This window comes from Rattus norvegicus, chromosome 6, assembly GCF_021556685.1.
Source record: "Rattus norvegicus strain SHRSP/BbbUtx chromosome 6, alternate assembly SHRSP_T2T, whole genome shotgun sequence".
In the NCBI taxonomy this organism is placed as follows: Eukaryota; Metazoa; Chordata; class Mammalia; order Rodentia; family Muridae; genus Rattus; species Rattus norvegicus.
In genome coordinates, this window is record NC_141539.1 from 37,931,587 (window position 1) to 37,947,047 (window position 15,461).

The 15,461-nt window shown below is 46.6% G+C and overlaps 1 long non-coding RNA gene and 1 pseudogene across 1 annotated transcript; both read left to right on the forward strand.

The window, feature by feature from the left end:
• The first annotated feature begins 1,288 nt into the window (after window positions 1–1,288).
• On the forward strand, window positions 1,289–1,526 carry LOC148005141 (small ribosomal subunit protein eS21 pseudogene; annotated as a pseudogene).
• A 534-nt stretch (window positions 1,527–2,060) lies between these two features.
• On the forward strand, window positions 2,061–9,738 carry LOC148005142 (uncharacterized). Its single transcript, XR_015622914.1, has 4 exons — window positions 2,061–2,524; window positions 2,612–2,677; window positions 5,845–6,129; window positions 9,685–9,738. It is a non-coding gene; the product is annotated as an uncharacterized LOC148005142 (long non-coding RNA).
• Window positions 9,739–15,461: the final 5,723 nt, after the last annotated feature.

Below are 15,461 nucleotides of genomic sequence, written 5' to 3' on the forward strand. Positions count from 1 at the left end.
CCCTGCAGGCTTGCCTACAGCTTCATTGTACGGAGGTATTTTCTTAACGGAGGTTCCTTCCTCTCAGATGATTTTAGCTTGGGTCAAGTTGACATAAAACCAGCCAGCACAAGTGTTTTGCCTGCACGCATGTGTGCATACATGGGTGCCTGGTGTTCCCAGAAGTCAGAAGGAGGCACTGGGTTCTCTGGGGCCACAGTTACAGAGGGTTGTAGGCTGCCATGTGCATGCTGGAAATCAAATCTTAGTCCTCATCAAGAGCCATTTCTCTAACTCCTTCTATCTCATTCTTGGGACAGGGTGTCTCAGTAAACCAGGAGCTCATGGGTTTGGCTAGACTGAACTGCAGGGGTCCTCCTGTCTCCACCTCACCAGTGCTGGGATAATAGACTCGGCTGCCATGTTGGTCTGATTTGTTAAAAGGGTGATAAGGAAGAATCTGAACTTAGGTCCTCATGCTTGCAGAAGCACTTTATCACTCCAGACCTAGCTCTCTATTGAAAATCTCTCTCTCTCTCTCTCTCTCTCTCTCTCTCTCTCTCTCTCTCTCTCTGTGTGTGTGTGTGTGTGTGTGTGTGTGTGTGTGTGTGTACTCCCATAGCCAGGCAAGGCCTCCAGTGGAAGAAGGGGACATCACAACCACCCACCCCCAAATCCTTCTACTCAAAATTTGTCCTGCCTATAAGATGTGCAGGGCTAAAGGGGGGAGAGATTGAATGAATGGCTAACCAATGACTGGTCCAACTTGAGACCCATCCCATGGGAGAGAGCCAACCCCTGACACTTATATTAATGATACTGTTCTCTGCTTGCAGACAGGAGCCTAGCATAACTGTCTCCTGTTTGGCTTCATCCAGTATCAGATGAAAACAGATTTAGAGACTTACAGCCAGACATGAGGAAGAGCTCGAGTCTGATGGAAGAGTCAGAGATAGGAATGACTGAGCACAGGGGTCAAAGACACCACTAGAAGACCTAAAAAGTCAACTACAGACCCATGCAGGCTCACAGAGACTGAGCCACCAACTAAAGAGCATGCAGGGGCTGGACCTAGGCCCTATACATTTGTAGTGGATGTGCAGCTTGGTCTTCTTGTGGGCTCCCTAACAACCGGAGCTGTCTCTGACTCTGTTGGCTGCCGTTGGGTCCCCATCATGGATCCTTTACATTTTTTTGTAATAACTACTTGCCTTTCTTCTTTCTTAGAAGTGTCCAAACGAGTCTGATTAAAGAGTTCAAAGGCATCCTTTCTGCATTCTCAGTAGACCAGTGAGCAGGGACAGCCTCAGTATGCAGAAAAATGCCGGCGAGTTTGTGGACCTGTACATACCGCGGAAATGCTCCGAGAGCAACCGCATCACTGCCGCCAAGGACCACGCGTCCATCCAGATGAATGAATGGTTGACAGGGGCCCAGCCCGGTTTAATGGCCAGTTTAAAATCTACAGCATCTGCAGGGCCATTTGCAGGATGAGCGAGTCAGATGATTCCATTCTCCGATTGGCTAAGGCTGATGGAATTGTCTAAAGAACTTCTGAGGCAGAAGAAATCGGGAATAATTTGTTATAAATAAAAGTGGTAAGTTTCTATGACAAAAAGAATAAAGAGTTCAGAGGCTTCTAGAACTTGAGCAGGGACCTTAGGTGTGGATCGACAAAGCTGAGAAAGATATGCTTGGCATCCCAATTTTAATGTAAAAATTAAGCTTTAGTGAGACGTCCTCATTCTGGTTCTAATACTAATGAGGCCTAGAGGAAGACACTCAGTAGTTTAAACAACTGTCAGACATCTCCTCACTGTGGCAGAGCAGGTCCCTTGGCCCCCCAGTCTACTCACACACTTCCAGCCACAGAGATTTTTTTTTAACCGGAGTGAATCCAACAGAGGTTTTGTTTAATATGTAAACAGGCCCCGGCTGTTTCCAGAGACCGTGTATGTTTGCTCTTGTTATACCACAAGTCTCAAGCTAGGCAGCTCTTTAATAACTATAATTAAATTGTTGAACTATAATCAACGGATGTAATTTCAAAACAAAATTGCTGCACTCAGATTCCCAGAACTGTGCTGAAGGGAAATCGAAGAGAAAGCACCTTGTATGCTGGCCAGGGAAGAGAGCTTGGTGAAGAACCAAGGGAAGTATAGCTTCATGCTTCACACCCAAACACAGACCCAGAAGCCCTTGGTGGCTCCATGCTGAGTTGGACCTGGGACTTTCCAAGGAGGGGCCATCGGGTTGAAGGAGTCTCTTAGATTGAATCCTTTCTTTTGCCAAGTCTGAGGTTCAGGTGCAGTAATAAGGGGTGAGAACAAATCTCCCAGAAGCCCCTCCAGCCCCACATCTCCAGGCCGTCCTGAAGAGCACCATAAGTACTGAGCTACAGTGAGTTTTATCCAGGAACCCTGTCTCCTAGGGGAGAGTGACTGCATTCCAGGGACTTAGAGAGCAAAGACTAAAGACTCTTCTCATGCTGAGACTGTCAGACTTGCCACGCAGTGGGAGCCACCGTAGACCCTGGAGGACAGAGGTAACCACATGCTGAGGGCCAAGTAAGGAGAAGACAGACCTCTGTAAGCTGGCTCTCCTAAACATTTTCTGCTTCTCTCTCTGCCAGGATCTACTGCCAAGGCCCCTGTCCCCTTGCTAAGGGAGGTCCCACAGGAGAGAAGGGGGTAAGAAGGTGAGATGTTTAGTGTTTCCTTGCTCATTTTCTTTCTGCCATGCTGAGCTGGATCTTTCTTCTGGGGAACTGAGGACCTACCACGTTCTGGTGGGCAGCGCCCAGTAACCACCCACCCTGGCTAACTTCCTACTGTAGCTAATTCTCAGATGCCCCTCATGAGTTGTTTCCCAGAAGAAAATACAGGCTGAATTTCAAATGATATAACTTTTTAGTACGACTATGTTTCAAATAGTATAGCTTTAAGAATAACTTAAAGGAAAAAAAGAATAAATTAAAGGATATACCTTAGTGTGTTTATTTATTGTTTGTATGTAATACAAATTGAGCTTGGCATCTCATTTGTATTTTTATTTGCCCAATCTGGCAACCCAATCATAATCTTCTTAATTCTACCCCTGGTCTGTAACAGTCCCTTGTTAAACATTTACAGTGGAGCCTCTGACAGGACTTAAATTTGTGTCCAGTCCAACTCAGAGACTTCCAATTCCTACTGGGGCTTGTGGTATTATAGCAGCTCACCCCGTCTCTCTGACAACGGTCTTTGCCAGATGTCTGGGTCAGCCAACATGCTCCACGTAATGCCTACAGGTACCAAGGAAAGTCTCTCCTGAATCAAGGGAGACTCGTTCTCTGCACAGAGTAGAGCCCGTGTTACATATGTCTGAGAACAAGATGAACCTCTCCTGACCTTCCCCATGGGCCTCGATGAGTGGGCAGAAACTCTCAGGGCGGACAGCAGAATATTCTCTCTGGAGGCAGCACATTGCTTCATCATGGGGCTGTTTTATGCTCTGGGCTCTGATATGCCCTGGTGGGTGGTGGCTTTGTCTGCTCTGAGGTTAAGTTTCTCAATCAGTAGCTGTAGATTATACTTGTTCCATGCCCCAAGTTTTGGGGCGGGATAGAGATAATCAGTGTAAAAATGTTACATGTGGACAACTGTCTCCTTTAAGGCTGAGCCCTTCCCCACCCCCCAAGGCCAGGAAGACAGAAGTCTTATCCATATTATGACTTCAGAGGATCTCCTCCATGGGCTGGGCCTGGGGAGGTGCTCCTAAATGTCATTCAAGTGGAGCTAAACTGAGAGGAGCATCTGACAAAGGTCATAAAAAGAGCAGAGGGATTGTCACTTCGTTGAGCTGCTGGGAAGAAAGATCTGATGTAGAGGAGGCAGATTGAGTATCAAAGGTCCTACTAGAGCCCCAGAGCCTAAGGTCACATTTCAGAAGACAAAGCATGACTCTCTTGATGAGATTTTTAAACTATCCTTCCTAGCTTTCTCTATATAGGTAACCAACCTTTGCTAGACCTTTAAATATGAGCAACACCATTTGTTTTATGACCCTGCATGGCAGCGGGTGAAGCTAGGGAATGTTTAGGGCAGTGACCTCCCTCCAGATGCCATTTCAGACCCATGCATGGTCTTCCACAGTTTCTGCCCCTTTGAAGCTGTGGGACCGCTTCTTCGATTGTTTTTCTTTGGGCCACGGCTCCGTTTCAGCTCTGAGTTGCCTTGGCCGGCAGCCCAGGGTTTTCGAGTTACATTGCAAAAGGGGGAGTCAAGAAGCTCATTTAGGAATCCTCAAGATACAGCTCATGCACACGTGTGTGTGCACACACTGACTCCCAGTTGACAAGGGCCTTCTAAGGACCCCCAGACCTGCCACTGAAGCTAGTTGCCTCTGGTTGATATAAGGCTCGGTGCAGCCTCTATTAGAGGCCACCCAGCCAGACAGACCTCATGTGGGTTTTGCAAAATAAACATAGTAGCACCGGGACACACAGAGGCCAGAGCCCTCCCCGGCCTCAGATCTCCTGAACACCCCATGTTCCCAGGGCTTGGGAGTCAGAGGCTAGGATTCAGGCCAGGAGTGAGCCAAGGAGGACAGGGAGAGTGAGAACTGCCTTGTAAATCCATGAGCTCACTGCCTTGAGGACACAAGCACGACCCCTTTTCTCAGATGCTACTCTGTGGAGAGGCAGGAGGAGGATTTCAAAGGTGAGGTGAAGCCTGGATAACCTGTCAGCTGCTGAGCAGATTGTGCAGACAGCTCCAGGGGACAGCTTTCCTAAGTCACTGAGGTGGCCTTACATTTCGAGTTGCCGAAGCTTCTGTAATCAACCCCAATAAGTTCGTCAGCTGAACTCCATAGAATTGTTTGTTTTGGTTTCGGTTTGGGGTGTTAGGTTTTTCGTGACATTTTCGTTACTATGTTTTTAGCCTTGGCTGTCCTGTAAGTAGATATGTAGAACAGGTTGACAGAGATCCACCTGCCTCTGCCTCCCGAGTACTGGGATTAAAGGGGTGCCCCACCACTACCCAGCCCTTGGTTTGTTTTGATGTCTTATTTCAGGACAAACATGTTTGAAAAGCATACAGTACCAGGGCCCCTGCTGCCTGAAGTCTGCCTCACTTTTCACTTGGCAAAGTCATTCTAGAACCAGCTAAGTTCTCCTGTGTGGCTTCCTTCCTTTGGCAGAATTAATTGTGGATTGTGTTTTCTTGGGTTTGGGGAATATAGTACAGAGTCAGGGGTTCACCTGACAGACCCCGTCTTCATCTTCCTACCTCACCACCAACGCTGACTAACAAGACTGGGGACCCCTCAGGGACAGAGACTGTGTTAAATGAAAGAAGTGACTGGGTGAGGAAATAAATGTTTTCACTTTCTAGATGGAAAAAAACTAAGCCAAGGGTAGACTGGATCAGGCCCCTCAATGTTAGGGATTTTTTTTAATCACAAAACATAAAACACGCTTCAAACTGAGTCAGTTAAGATCAAGGTGAGGCTGAACATTTGCTCAATTACTTTCCTCTTTGTTTATTGGAAATGGAGAGAAGGGCATTTGAGGCAAAAGAGAGGACAGAAATCATAAAGAGCGATAGTTCTCAACCTGTGGGTCGCAACCCCTCTTTGGAAAGTGGTGGTGGAATGACCCTTTTGCAGATCACCAGAAAGACACAGAGATTTACGTTACAATCCATAGCAGTAGTAAAATTGCAGTTTTGAAGTAGCAACAAAAATAGCTTTATGGCTGGGTGGGGGGGGTCACCACAACACAAGGAACTATATATTAAAGGACCACAACGTTAGGAAGGTTGAGAACCACTGTTTTAGAGGGCTGGTGATTGGAGAATTTGCTTTCTTAACTTACCTCGGCAGGGTGATGAATGAGAAACACTAAATCAAAGACCCTGGAGGAAACCCAGGTTCTTGGGCTTGCTGTTAGAGAGAGCTCGGCCACTGACGTCAGTTTCATTTGCCAGAGGAACTAAACACTATAATGCAGAATATCTCTAATGGTGAAGAGCACATACCCAGGAGAAATCTGGGAAGAGGAACCCAGCTAAGTGCATCGTCTACCTGCTTGCTTTTCCGCCATGTTTCAAAGCAACACTAAACCTCTTACCCAAGGCTGGCGCATGAGCTGAAGCTACTCTGCCTAAGGTACTTTTCCTTTAGAATGTACTAGTCTGTGGTGTTCTGTTATAAAAGAAGTCTTGTGATTGGTTGGGGACATGTTGTACCCAGTCCACCAATTTCATTGCTAATGTCTTCTGGGAAAACTTTTAGATCTATCCAGAAATAATTGTGAACCAGTGGTCAAGTTGTGAACCAATTGTGGTCCTGTGGTCAAGTTGACCTGTCAAATCAATTATGAGAGGTCTGTGCTGATTGAGAAGTGTGCTCATTGTCTAGAAAACAGGCAACAGATCTTCCTCCTTATACACACAGCCTGGCTCAGACATCCCTCTTCGATGGAGTTATGGTAACAAGGATAGAACACCTCAAATCTTTTGTAGATTCACAGTTCATTCTCCCAGGAGACCGGGAATGTGCCTTTAGGAGTAGGACTGCGTTAGACAGTTCCCCAGAGGATCAAAGCCAATCGAATGGGGATAGAGCATAAAAGGCAATTTATTAGATTGTTCAGGAGAAGCCAACGATGGCTGCCGATGTGCTAAAGAGGGAGCCAGCCAACTAAGGGGCTAGACTTCTCAGCGATTAAAATCTAAGGACTTAGAATTTCCCCGAGAGCTTCTTGTATCATGTCAATATTGAAAAACCAGAGAAGCCGGAGTCTGATGCTGGAAGGCAACTTCGAGAAACACCTTCACTCAGCTGGGGTCTTGCCAGTGCAAGCCTCCTACTGCCTTCCTCCCATTCATCCAAGATGTCAGCCGTTGGAAGATTCTATCTAAATCCACACTGGGTCTCTCCCAGCTTGGTCATTGTGCAGTTATCAGTCTTTTCTGGAACACCCCTGTAGATGCATAGGTATATTTCATCATTCCATCACTCTCTTAATCAAGTTGACAGCCAAGACTGGTGATTGCAGACTGGGACCAAACACACCTGAATCCTTTCTCTCTATGCATATTTGGATGGTGTGGGAAAAGAAAGAAAGAAAAAAACTCGGTTTCATTTAAAAATAGATATAGAATGACAGTTAATCTTGAGTGTCAACTTCATCAGATTAAGAAATGACAAGGAGATTATAAAGTGCACCTTTGGGGTGTGTCTGCGACGCTGGTTTCAGAGGCAGAGCACAAGGGTGCCAAGCCATGGCAGGATTAATCTCTTGATGTAGTCATAGTATGATGGCATTATTGGGAAGTGTCAGAAGCTAGGAGATGGGGTGTAGCCGGAAGGAGTGGCTGATCGGTGCATTGTCTAGAGCTGCATCTTACCCATGCACCTTCTGCACTCCTCCTTGTTCTCCCCTGGCGTTCATGATGAAAACTGTTCTCTTCTGCCATGCCCCACCCCCAATCATGACGAGACCTGTAGAACTGTGAACCCACATAAAGAATTCCTCCCTTTAAGCAGTTTTCAGGTAATTTTGGTGACAGTGTCACAAGGCTAAGGAAGAAAAGAACTAACCTATGAGCCATTTGGCTTTTCTAGCTCTGGGAGCAAGCAATGAAGAAATGTCAGGATTTCGGAGTGTCCTTCAAACATGCACTAAGAATAGTTTAATTAGGCAGGTTGTTGCTGACTCTGTAGTCCGAGGCTCTTCTTGTAGAAGCTTCCTTGAACAGTTGCCTAGTCTAGAGCAAAATCTATACTCACAAGGCGTGCAGAAACACAGAAGTTGGGGCTGGGGATTTAGCTCAGTGGTAGAGCGCTTTACCTAGGAAGCGCAAGGCCCTGGGTTCGGTCCCCAGCTCCGGAAAAAAAAGAACCAAAAAAAAAAAAAAAAACACAGAAGTCAACGGAAACCTGTCTACCAGGACTGAAGTGTATTAAATTCACCTTTGCCAATTAAGGTTTTTAACTTTTTTTTTCTGTTTGTCATACATAATGGATTAATATCAAAGGCTCTCATAATTATTTTGGTTTTGCTACATATATTCTCAAAGTTACTTAAATAGGTTCTATGTAAGCTGATTGTACTATTTATCCCTAGCTGTGATTCTCTTATTTTTATTTTTAAAAATGTATTTTGTCTGAAGTCAGCTTGCACTGGTTACTGTTTGCCTAATTTATATCCTCCCATTCTTTGATATTTTTTTCTAGGCGGCATCTAGGTCAACAGAAGATAGCTGAGTTAAAAAAAAAAAAACTAAGTTAAAAAGTAGTTTTTGAGACAGGGTATCTTAGCCAGTGTTCTACTGCTATGAAGAGATACCATGACCAAGTCAACTCTCAAAAGTTGGGGGCCGGCTTACAGTCTCAGAGGTTTAGTTCATTACTGTCATGGCAGGGAGCATGGTGGGAGCATGGAAATACTCATGATGTTGGAGCAGTAGCTGAGCTACATCCTGATACGCAGACTGAGAGAGATGCACGCAGAGGTGGGTGGAGGAGACCGGGCCTGACCTGGGCTTTCAAACCTCAAAGCCCACTCCCAGTGACACACCTCAAATAGTACCACTCCCTCCCTAGTGACTAAGCATTCAAATAGATGAGCCTGTAATGGTTCCCCTGTTTCTGCCTCAGAAGAGTGGACATTAAAGGTGTGTGCTACAGTGTCCAACCAAGAGCCTTTATTAGAAAACTTAAGAAAAAAAAAAGATGACCAGCTCTGGGGGTTGGATGGATGGTTCAGTTGGTAGAGTATTTTCTTTGCAAATGTAAGGACCCAAGTTCGATTCCCAGCACCCATTTGAAAACTGGGTATGCCAATGTACCTGAAATCCAAATGCTGCAAATGCAGAGCCAAGAGGACCCCTGGAGCTCACTACCCAGTCATCTTAGCTGACTGAGTGAGCCCCGGATCTCGGTGAGGAATCCTGTCTCAAACTACAAGGTACACGAACACCTGAGGACAACACCCAATGTGTACCTCTGGCCCCTTCACATACATATGCACCCTTATGTACACATTGTACACACATGCACCCACACATTAACATGCACATACACCTGCATATAATCCACACCACTATATACAAGTACGAAAAAGAAAAAAGGAAGAAGTCTGTGAGCCAAGGTGCTAGATGAATTCCAGGTCCACCCGTCTCACCCATGCTAAAGGAGAGACAGACAAGTATATGATAAAGTTAATTCTGTAGGCGACTAAGTTCCATAAGTCAACTAAAGAGGATGTGACCTGGTTTAATTTCAGTTGCTGTGATAAGAATCATGACCACAAGCAACTTGGGGGAGTGTGGTGCTTCCAATGAAAATGGACTCCAGAGATTCATGTATTTGAATGCTTGGTCCCCAGTTGGTGGAACTGTTTGAAAAGGATTAGGAGGCGTGGCCTTGTTGGGAGGAGTATGTCACTGGGGGTGGGCTTTAAAAGCCCATGCCATTATCAGTTAGTTCTTTCTCTGCCTTGTGCTTGAGATAAGGATATAAACTCCCAGGTTCTGCTCCAGTACCATGGCTACTTGCCTGCTGCCATGATCCTGGCTGGCCCTGATGGTCATAAATTCACCCTCTGAAACTGTAAGTCTCCAATACACTTTCTTTACTATAAATTGCTCTTGGGATCTTAGTACAGCAATAGAAAAGTAACTAAGACAGGGATGAAAGGGTTTATTTGTTTTACAGGTTACAAGTCATTATTAAAGGAAACCAAGGTGGGAACTCAAGGCATGGATTGAGGTAAGAACTGAAACAGAGCCCCTAGAGCAGTGGCTCTCAACCTTCCTAAACCTGTGACCCTTTAATACAGTTCCTCATGTTGTGGTGATTCCCCCCCCCCAACCATAAAACTGTTTCATCATTTTGCTACTGTTATGAATCATAATGCAAATACATGTGTTTTCGGATGGTCTTAGGTAACCCAGTGAAAGGGTCATTTGACCCCCAAAGGGATCGAGACTCACAGGTTAAGAACCACTGCCGTGGAGGAGGGCTGCTTACTGACTTGCCTCCCCAATGCCTGCTTAGCTACCTTTCTTACACATCCTAGGCCCATGTGCCTTTGGAATGGTACTGCCCACAGTGTGCTGGGCCTCCCCTACCAATTAGCAATCAAGAAAATATTCCACAGACGTGGCCACAGGCCAATCTGATGGTGGCGATTCCTCAACTGAGGTTGAATTGACAACCAAGATTAGCTGTCACAGAGCGATGATACTGTTGGAAAGAGGCTCGCAAGCTACTTTAGGGAGGAAGGTAAGAGGTGGTTTATCTAAAACGAGACTCACAGGGAGATGGTGCTCTTGGGAAGGGCTGCGAGAAAGAGCTGAAGGTCCCTGCAGAAGGAACCCCAGACCACAGTCTGAGACAGCTATAAACCTGGCCTGTTGGAGGCAGAGTAGCTGGGTGGGGAGGAATGGGGCAGAAGACCACACCAGAAAAACGAGGAGAGAAGGGGGATGGATCCGAAAGATCTCAAGACTCTGATGAGGAACTTATATTTGAATAAAGAACATAGCATGATCTGAAATTTCAAAACTTTACCACTCTGTAAGCTGAACAACCTGTCCCAGATTGCTTAGAACTTTAATGTTAGCACTGAAAGTCGCATGTCACGTTGGACACATGAGATAGGTAGTCACCATAAGTGTGTAACAGGTATGAATCTGGGCTTACTTTCCCCAGAAAATATCACTTTCTTCCCAGGAGCTCAGCCTAAATCTATCCTCAGAACTTTTCCTACCTAAAAGCTCACTCAAGACCGTGTCAGTCATGGGTTCATCTCTATAACAAAACGCTTCACATAAGGGGAGGTAAGATTTATTTTGGCTCAGGGTTTCAGAGGTTTCAGGTCCTTTAGTCTTGGGTTCTCAGTCTGTGTTGAAGCTGCGCATCATAGCAGCAAGAATGTGTGGCAAAGGCACAGAGGGAAACACTGGGAACCAGGTCTAACCGTGAATGGTGCCTCTCCAGGGATTTAACTCCTTCAGCTAGGCCCCGCCTCTTAAATGCTCCATCACCTTCCATAATAACACCACCATCTGGGAAACCAGCAGGTCAATGCATGGGCCTATGAGAGAAATTTCATATTCCAACTGAAACAGAGACCCTCTTTTCTTTAACGATCACACAGGATTTGGAACTCAGAAAACAGCAGGAAGAACCTCAAGTTGGCACAGTTACCATGGGTGCCCTGATTGGTCAAGACTATCACATTCCCACTATGGCTGCCCTGCACTGCAAGTGACACCCCCTTCCATTGCTCCATAGTTAGCCTTCTCTCTGATTTACATACCCCCAAGTTCCCCTTTTTAAGACCTTGCCTGGGTTCCTCAGTGCTCTCAGGAATTGTAGCACTCCCCTTTCCTAGGCTGGGGAGGCAGAAACAGATTCCCTGGGCTTGGTAGCCAGCTAGCCTAGGTCAGTGAGAGACCTAGCTTCACATAGGCATTTGTGCATACAGGACACGTACTCACATACAGACACACGCACACAGTTTTTTAGAATGCCATCCTGACCTAACATCTGCAAATGCAGAGACACCATAAAGCTGATTTATGGTACGTCTATAACTCAGGAATTAGTTGTTCCTGAGTTAAAATAATGACAGAAAATATGACTTATTTAAAAAAGAGAGAGAGAAAAGGGAAGGGGGTTTGAAGAAAGGAGCTGACACAAAATAACTGCCCTCAAGAATAAACTTTATTAGGATAGAGATCCTCATGACCTTGGACAAGCAGGATCCAGCCATGATTGGGTTTTAAAGCTGGAGAGTGAGTGTTAGGAGAGATGGCCACCGTACATAGGATCCTGAGGGGAGAGTCAGAGCTCTCAGTTCCAGGGAACAAGAGAATTCTCATAACTGTTCAGGGGATGGACAATCCACGCTATGTCATCTAGTCTGCCCTGGCCTGGCCTGGCCCACATGTTAGGAGACAGGAAGGCACTGATAAAGGTAGTCCTTGGTCTAAACACCAGGGGGACCTGAGCTTGCTCTGAGACACGCAAGTGAGAGGGGGAGAGCTAGCTGTACAGAATGTTTTCTCAACAGTCTGCCCGGGAGGGAGAGCAGCACAGGAATGAGGCCTGCTTTGTGGGAGAGATAGGCAGCTAGAGTCTGTGTTCTAACAGTAAGGCCTGCCTTCCTGCCTGAGAAATGACTCGTGAGGAGGAAGTGAACCCCGGGAGGAAGAACAGAGACCCTTTCAACAAATGTTTCTTCCATGAGCAAGAGCTCATGGGTAGTAGAAAAATGGTGCCCTGAGTCAGACCGCAGACAGCACTGGAGATGGAGATGGAGAGGCTGGACACTTGTGGAACATTCATTGGAGGTGATGAGTGCCGACCGAGGGAGGCACCAAACTATTCTTTGGCCCGAGCAGCAGACATAGGAATACCTATGAAGGCCTTGCCTTGTGCTCACATACCAGGCAGGACTGAGCGGGACACACCTGCCTTGGACGAGAAAGCTTTGATGGGATTTGGAATTGAATCAGCCATCCAACCCAGAGGTTCCCAACCTTTCTAATCCTGTGACCCTTTAATTCAGCTCCTTGTAGGGTACTGACCCACAACCATAAAATTATTTTGTTTCTACTTCATAACTGTAACATTGCTACTGTTATAAATTGTAATATAAATGTCTGATATGCAGGATAGCTGATATGTGACCTCCCCCCCAAAAGGGGTCATGATCCATAGGTTGAGAACTGTTGGTCTAGGGGATCCCTCTGTGAGTTACTAGGTATAGGGTTGTGAGTCCTATGTCCACTCTGCCACAGGGCACGGCCGCTCAGTGAGGTGGGAAGTGGGAAGTTGACTGCGCTTACCCACACCATTGTCACGACAGGGAAGCCCTGGGACACAGCTCTGGGTGTGGGGAAGCACAATCTGAGGCTTGGGGCAACCAAAGCTGGTTTGGGGGTCCCCAGGCCTGCGATGAAGCTGGGGCCATCTGGTTCTCAGACTCTTGGACACCCAGGCTCTGCTGGAAACCTCAGAAGAGCTGAGAACGGATTAGGGGCCCATGGGCTGGATCTAGCCCAGGGCCAGAGGGAAAAGGGGTGGGGCTCCTGGTCCCACAGGGAGAGTCCTTGGCTTGACAGTGGTGGTGGGCTTGAGCTTGGTGGCAGTCCTGGCTGAAAGCACAAAGAGGCCTTCTACCGGAGATTAGACAGTGGCCCTCTAGGCAAAGGCCTTCTCTGTGGCTCCCCACCGCAGATCCTGATGAAAAGAGACAGTCCATGGTTTTAAGGCATTTATTGTCATGGTGAAAAGCAGATATGTAGAACCATAGCCCACTTCTCAGGGTGGGCCTGAGATTAAATACCTTTTGCAGGGAAGGAAAGCTTTTTGGCTAAGCCCTCTAGGCTTCTAATTATTTACTTATTATATATATTACTATCTTCAGACACACCAGAAGAGGGGATCACATCCCATTACAGATGGTTGTGAGCCACCATGTAGTTGCTGGGAATTGAACTCAGGACCTTTGGAAGAGCAGTCAATGTTCTTAACCTCTGAGCTATCTCCCCAGTCCTGCCTCTAGGCCTCTATATACCTCATTAGCATAGAGATCTGTCTTGAGCTTACATTACCACAGCTCACGTCCTTTTCTTCATCTATGTGTGGAGGGGTGTTGCCCTTACATGACCAATGGCTACAAAGCTAAGGGGGGCTGTGACTAGTGACAGGGGCCTGGTGCCCTGGAGCAGGCAAAGCTCCTACTGTCCCTTCAAGTTCTCCAGGGCATCTAGCCTTAGCTCAAACAGGAATCAGGCTACCTTTCACGGTCCCACAACTAGGAAAACTGGGTTTCCTTTAGGGGGCCCATATTTTCATTAATAAAATAAAATCATCTTTTTAAGGGGCTTAAAAGAAAACTTAAGGATCCTCTTTATTAGAGTTTGGGATGGAGGAAAAAAAAAACAGTCCTGAGGAACTGAAAACTCCAGCAGCCACCAGGAGAGAGAAGATGGAGAAAAGGGCTTGCCTTTTAATTTAGCTATGGAGGTCAGAGAAACAGAGAAAGCCCAGAAGGTCAGGAAAAGCATGCTTAGGAGAGCCGGGCCAGGGATCTCAGTTCCAAAGATGGCTAATTCTAGGCTCTTGTGCCTCAGGGCAGGGATTGCACAGGGACAAGGTGGCTAGAAGCAGAAGTAGAGACGTTGGCTAAGACAATTAGACTCAAGAATGGAGTGAGGTGAAGAAACAAACAAACCCTAAAACATCTGTTCCCACTGTGTGTAGACTTTCTACACAACCTTTCTGGTCCCCGCCTCTTCCGTTTGTACTGCTCAGTGCCGACTGCCCGCCGTTATCCACAGGTAAGGGAGGGCTTCTAGTCTTCCTCTGCAAACTGGTTTCATATGTTATCGCTTCAGTTCAGTCCCTGTTGTGCCGCAAGAGCATTCCTCACACCATCTGAGGACGGGGCCAGGAAGAAGCCCAAAGGAAGGAGCCTTACACACCAGGATGGTCAGCTCTAACATCTGTTAGTGGGGCTGGCTTGGCTGGAGTGCATGGGTGTGCTGCAGCGTGGCTCCCTCCTGAAGGTCAGTGAGAGGGAGGAAGGCTCCGGAGGGAGGGAGGCTCCACCCTGATGGCTGCTACCAGGGGTCAGAACGTGAAGTTTACAGTAAGGGTTAAAGAATGTGGGCTCTGAGCCAGAACCTGTTCAGTGTTTTAAGCAACAGCCTAATGGTCTTTATCAGTGCCTGGGAATGTTCAAGGCCCTGGATTAGGCCTGAGTCTGCTGGGAGCAGCCTGCAGCTGGCTAGTCACAGACCAGTCAGAGCACTCTGATTTTTTTTTTTTTTTTTTTTTTTTTGGCCTGGGATACAGAAAGAAAAAGAAACAGGGGCAACCAGGGGACACTGCACTTGTCACATGAGGCGGGCTTGCACACAACCACTGGCATTTTCATATTTTGGAGGCATAGAGGTCTTGGTGGCATTTATCTTCCAGAATGTGGTTTATATTGACATTGTGGGAACAAAGGAAGATACAAACTGGCTTTCTCACAACTACACGAATATGTGCTTAAGCTCCTGAAAAGGGGACAGGAAATGAACAAGAATGGAGTTTTTGGTTACAATGAAGAAAAAAAAAGGGCTGTTACATTTTTCAAGTCAATAATACCCATGGGACAAACTTTCATTAACTTTTTTCTTTTGAATTAACCCGGAATCAGTGGTTGATTCTTTACTGGGTCCTGAACCATGAAGCGGCCTTCCAAAAGGAAAAGGGAAATAGATGAATTCCCCACCCTCCAGATGATAAACTTCAACAAAGCACACAGAAATCTAAAGGCCTCCTTAAAAGTGAGCCCTGGCATGAGAGAGGGAGAGGTATTTGGCCTTGGCTTTGGACACAGTCATCCAAGCGTGGGCAGGCATCAAGGCCAGGTTGGCATGGGGGAGGGCCAGCCTGGAGCTTGGGGAAAGTGAGGGGAAGAGGGAGAA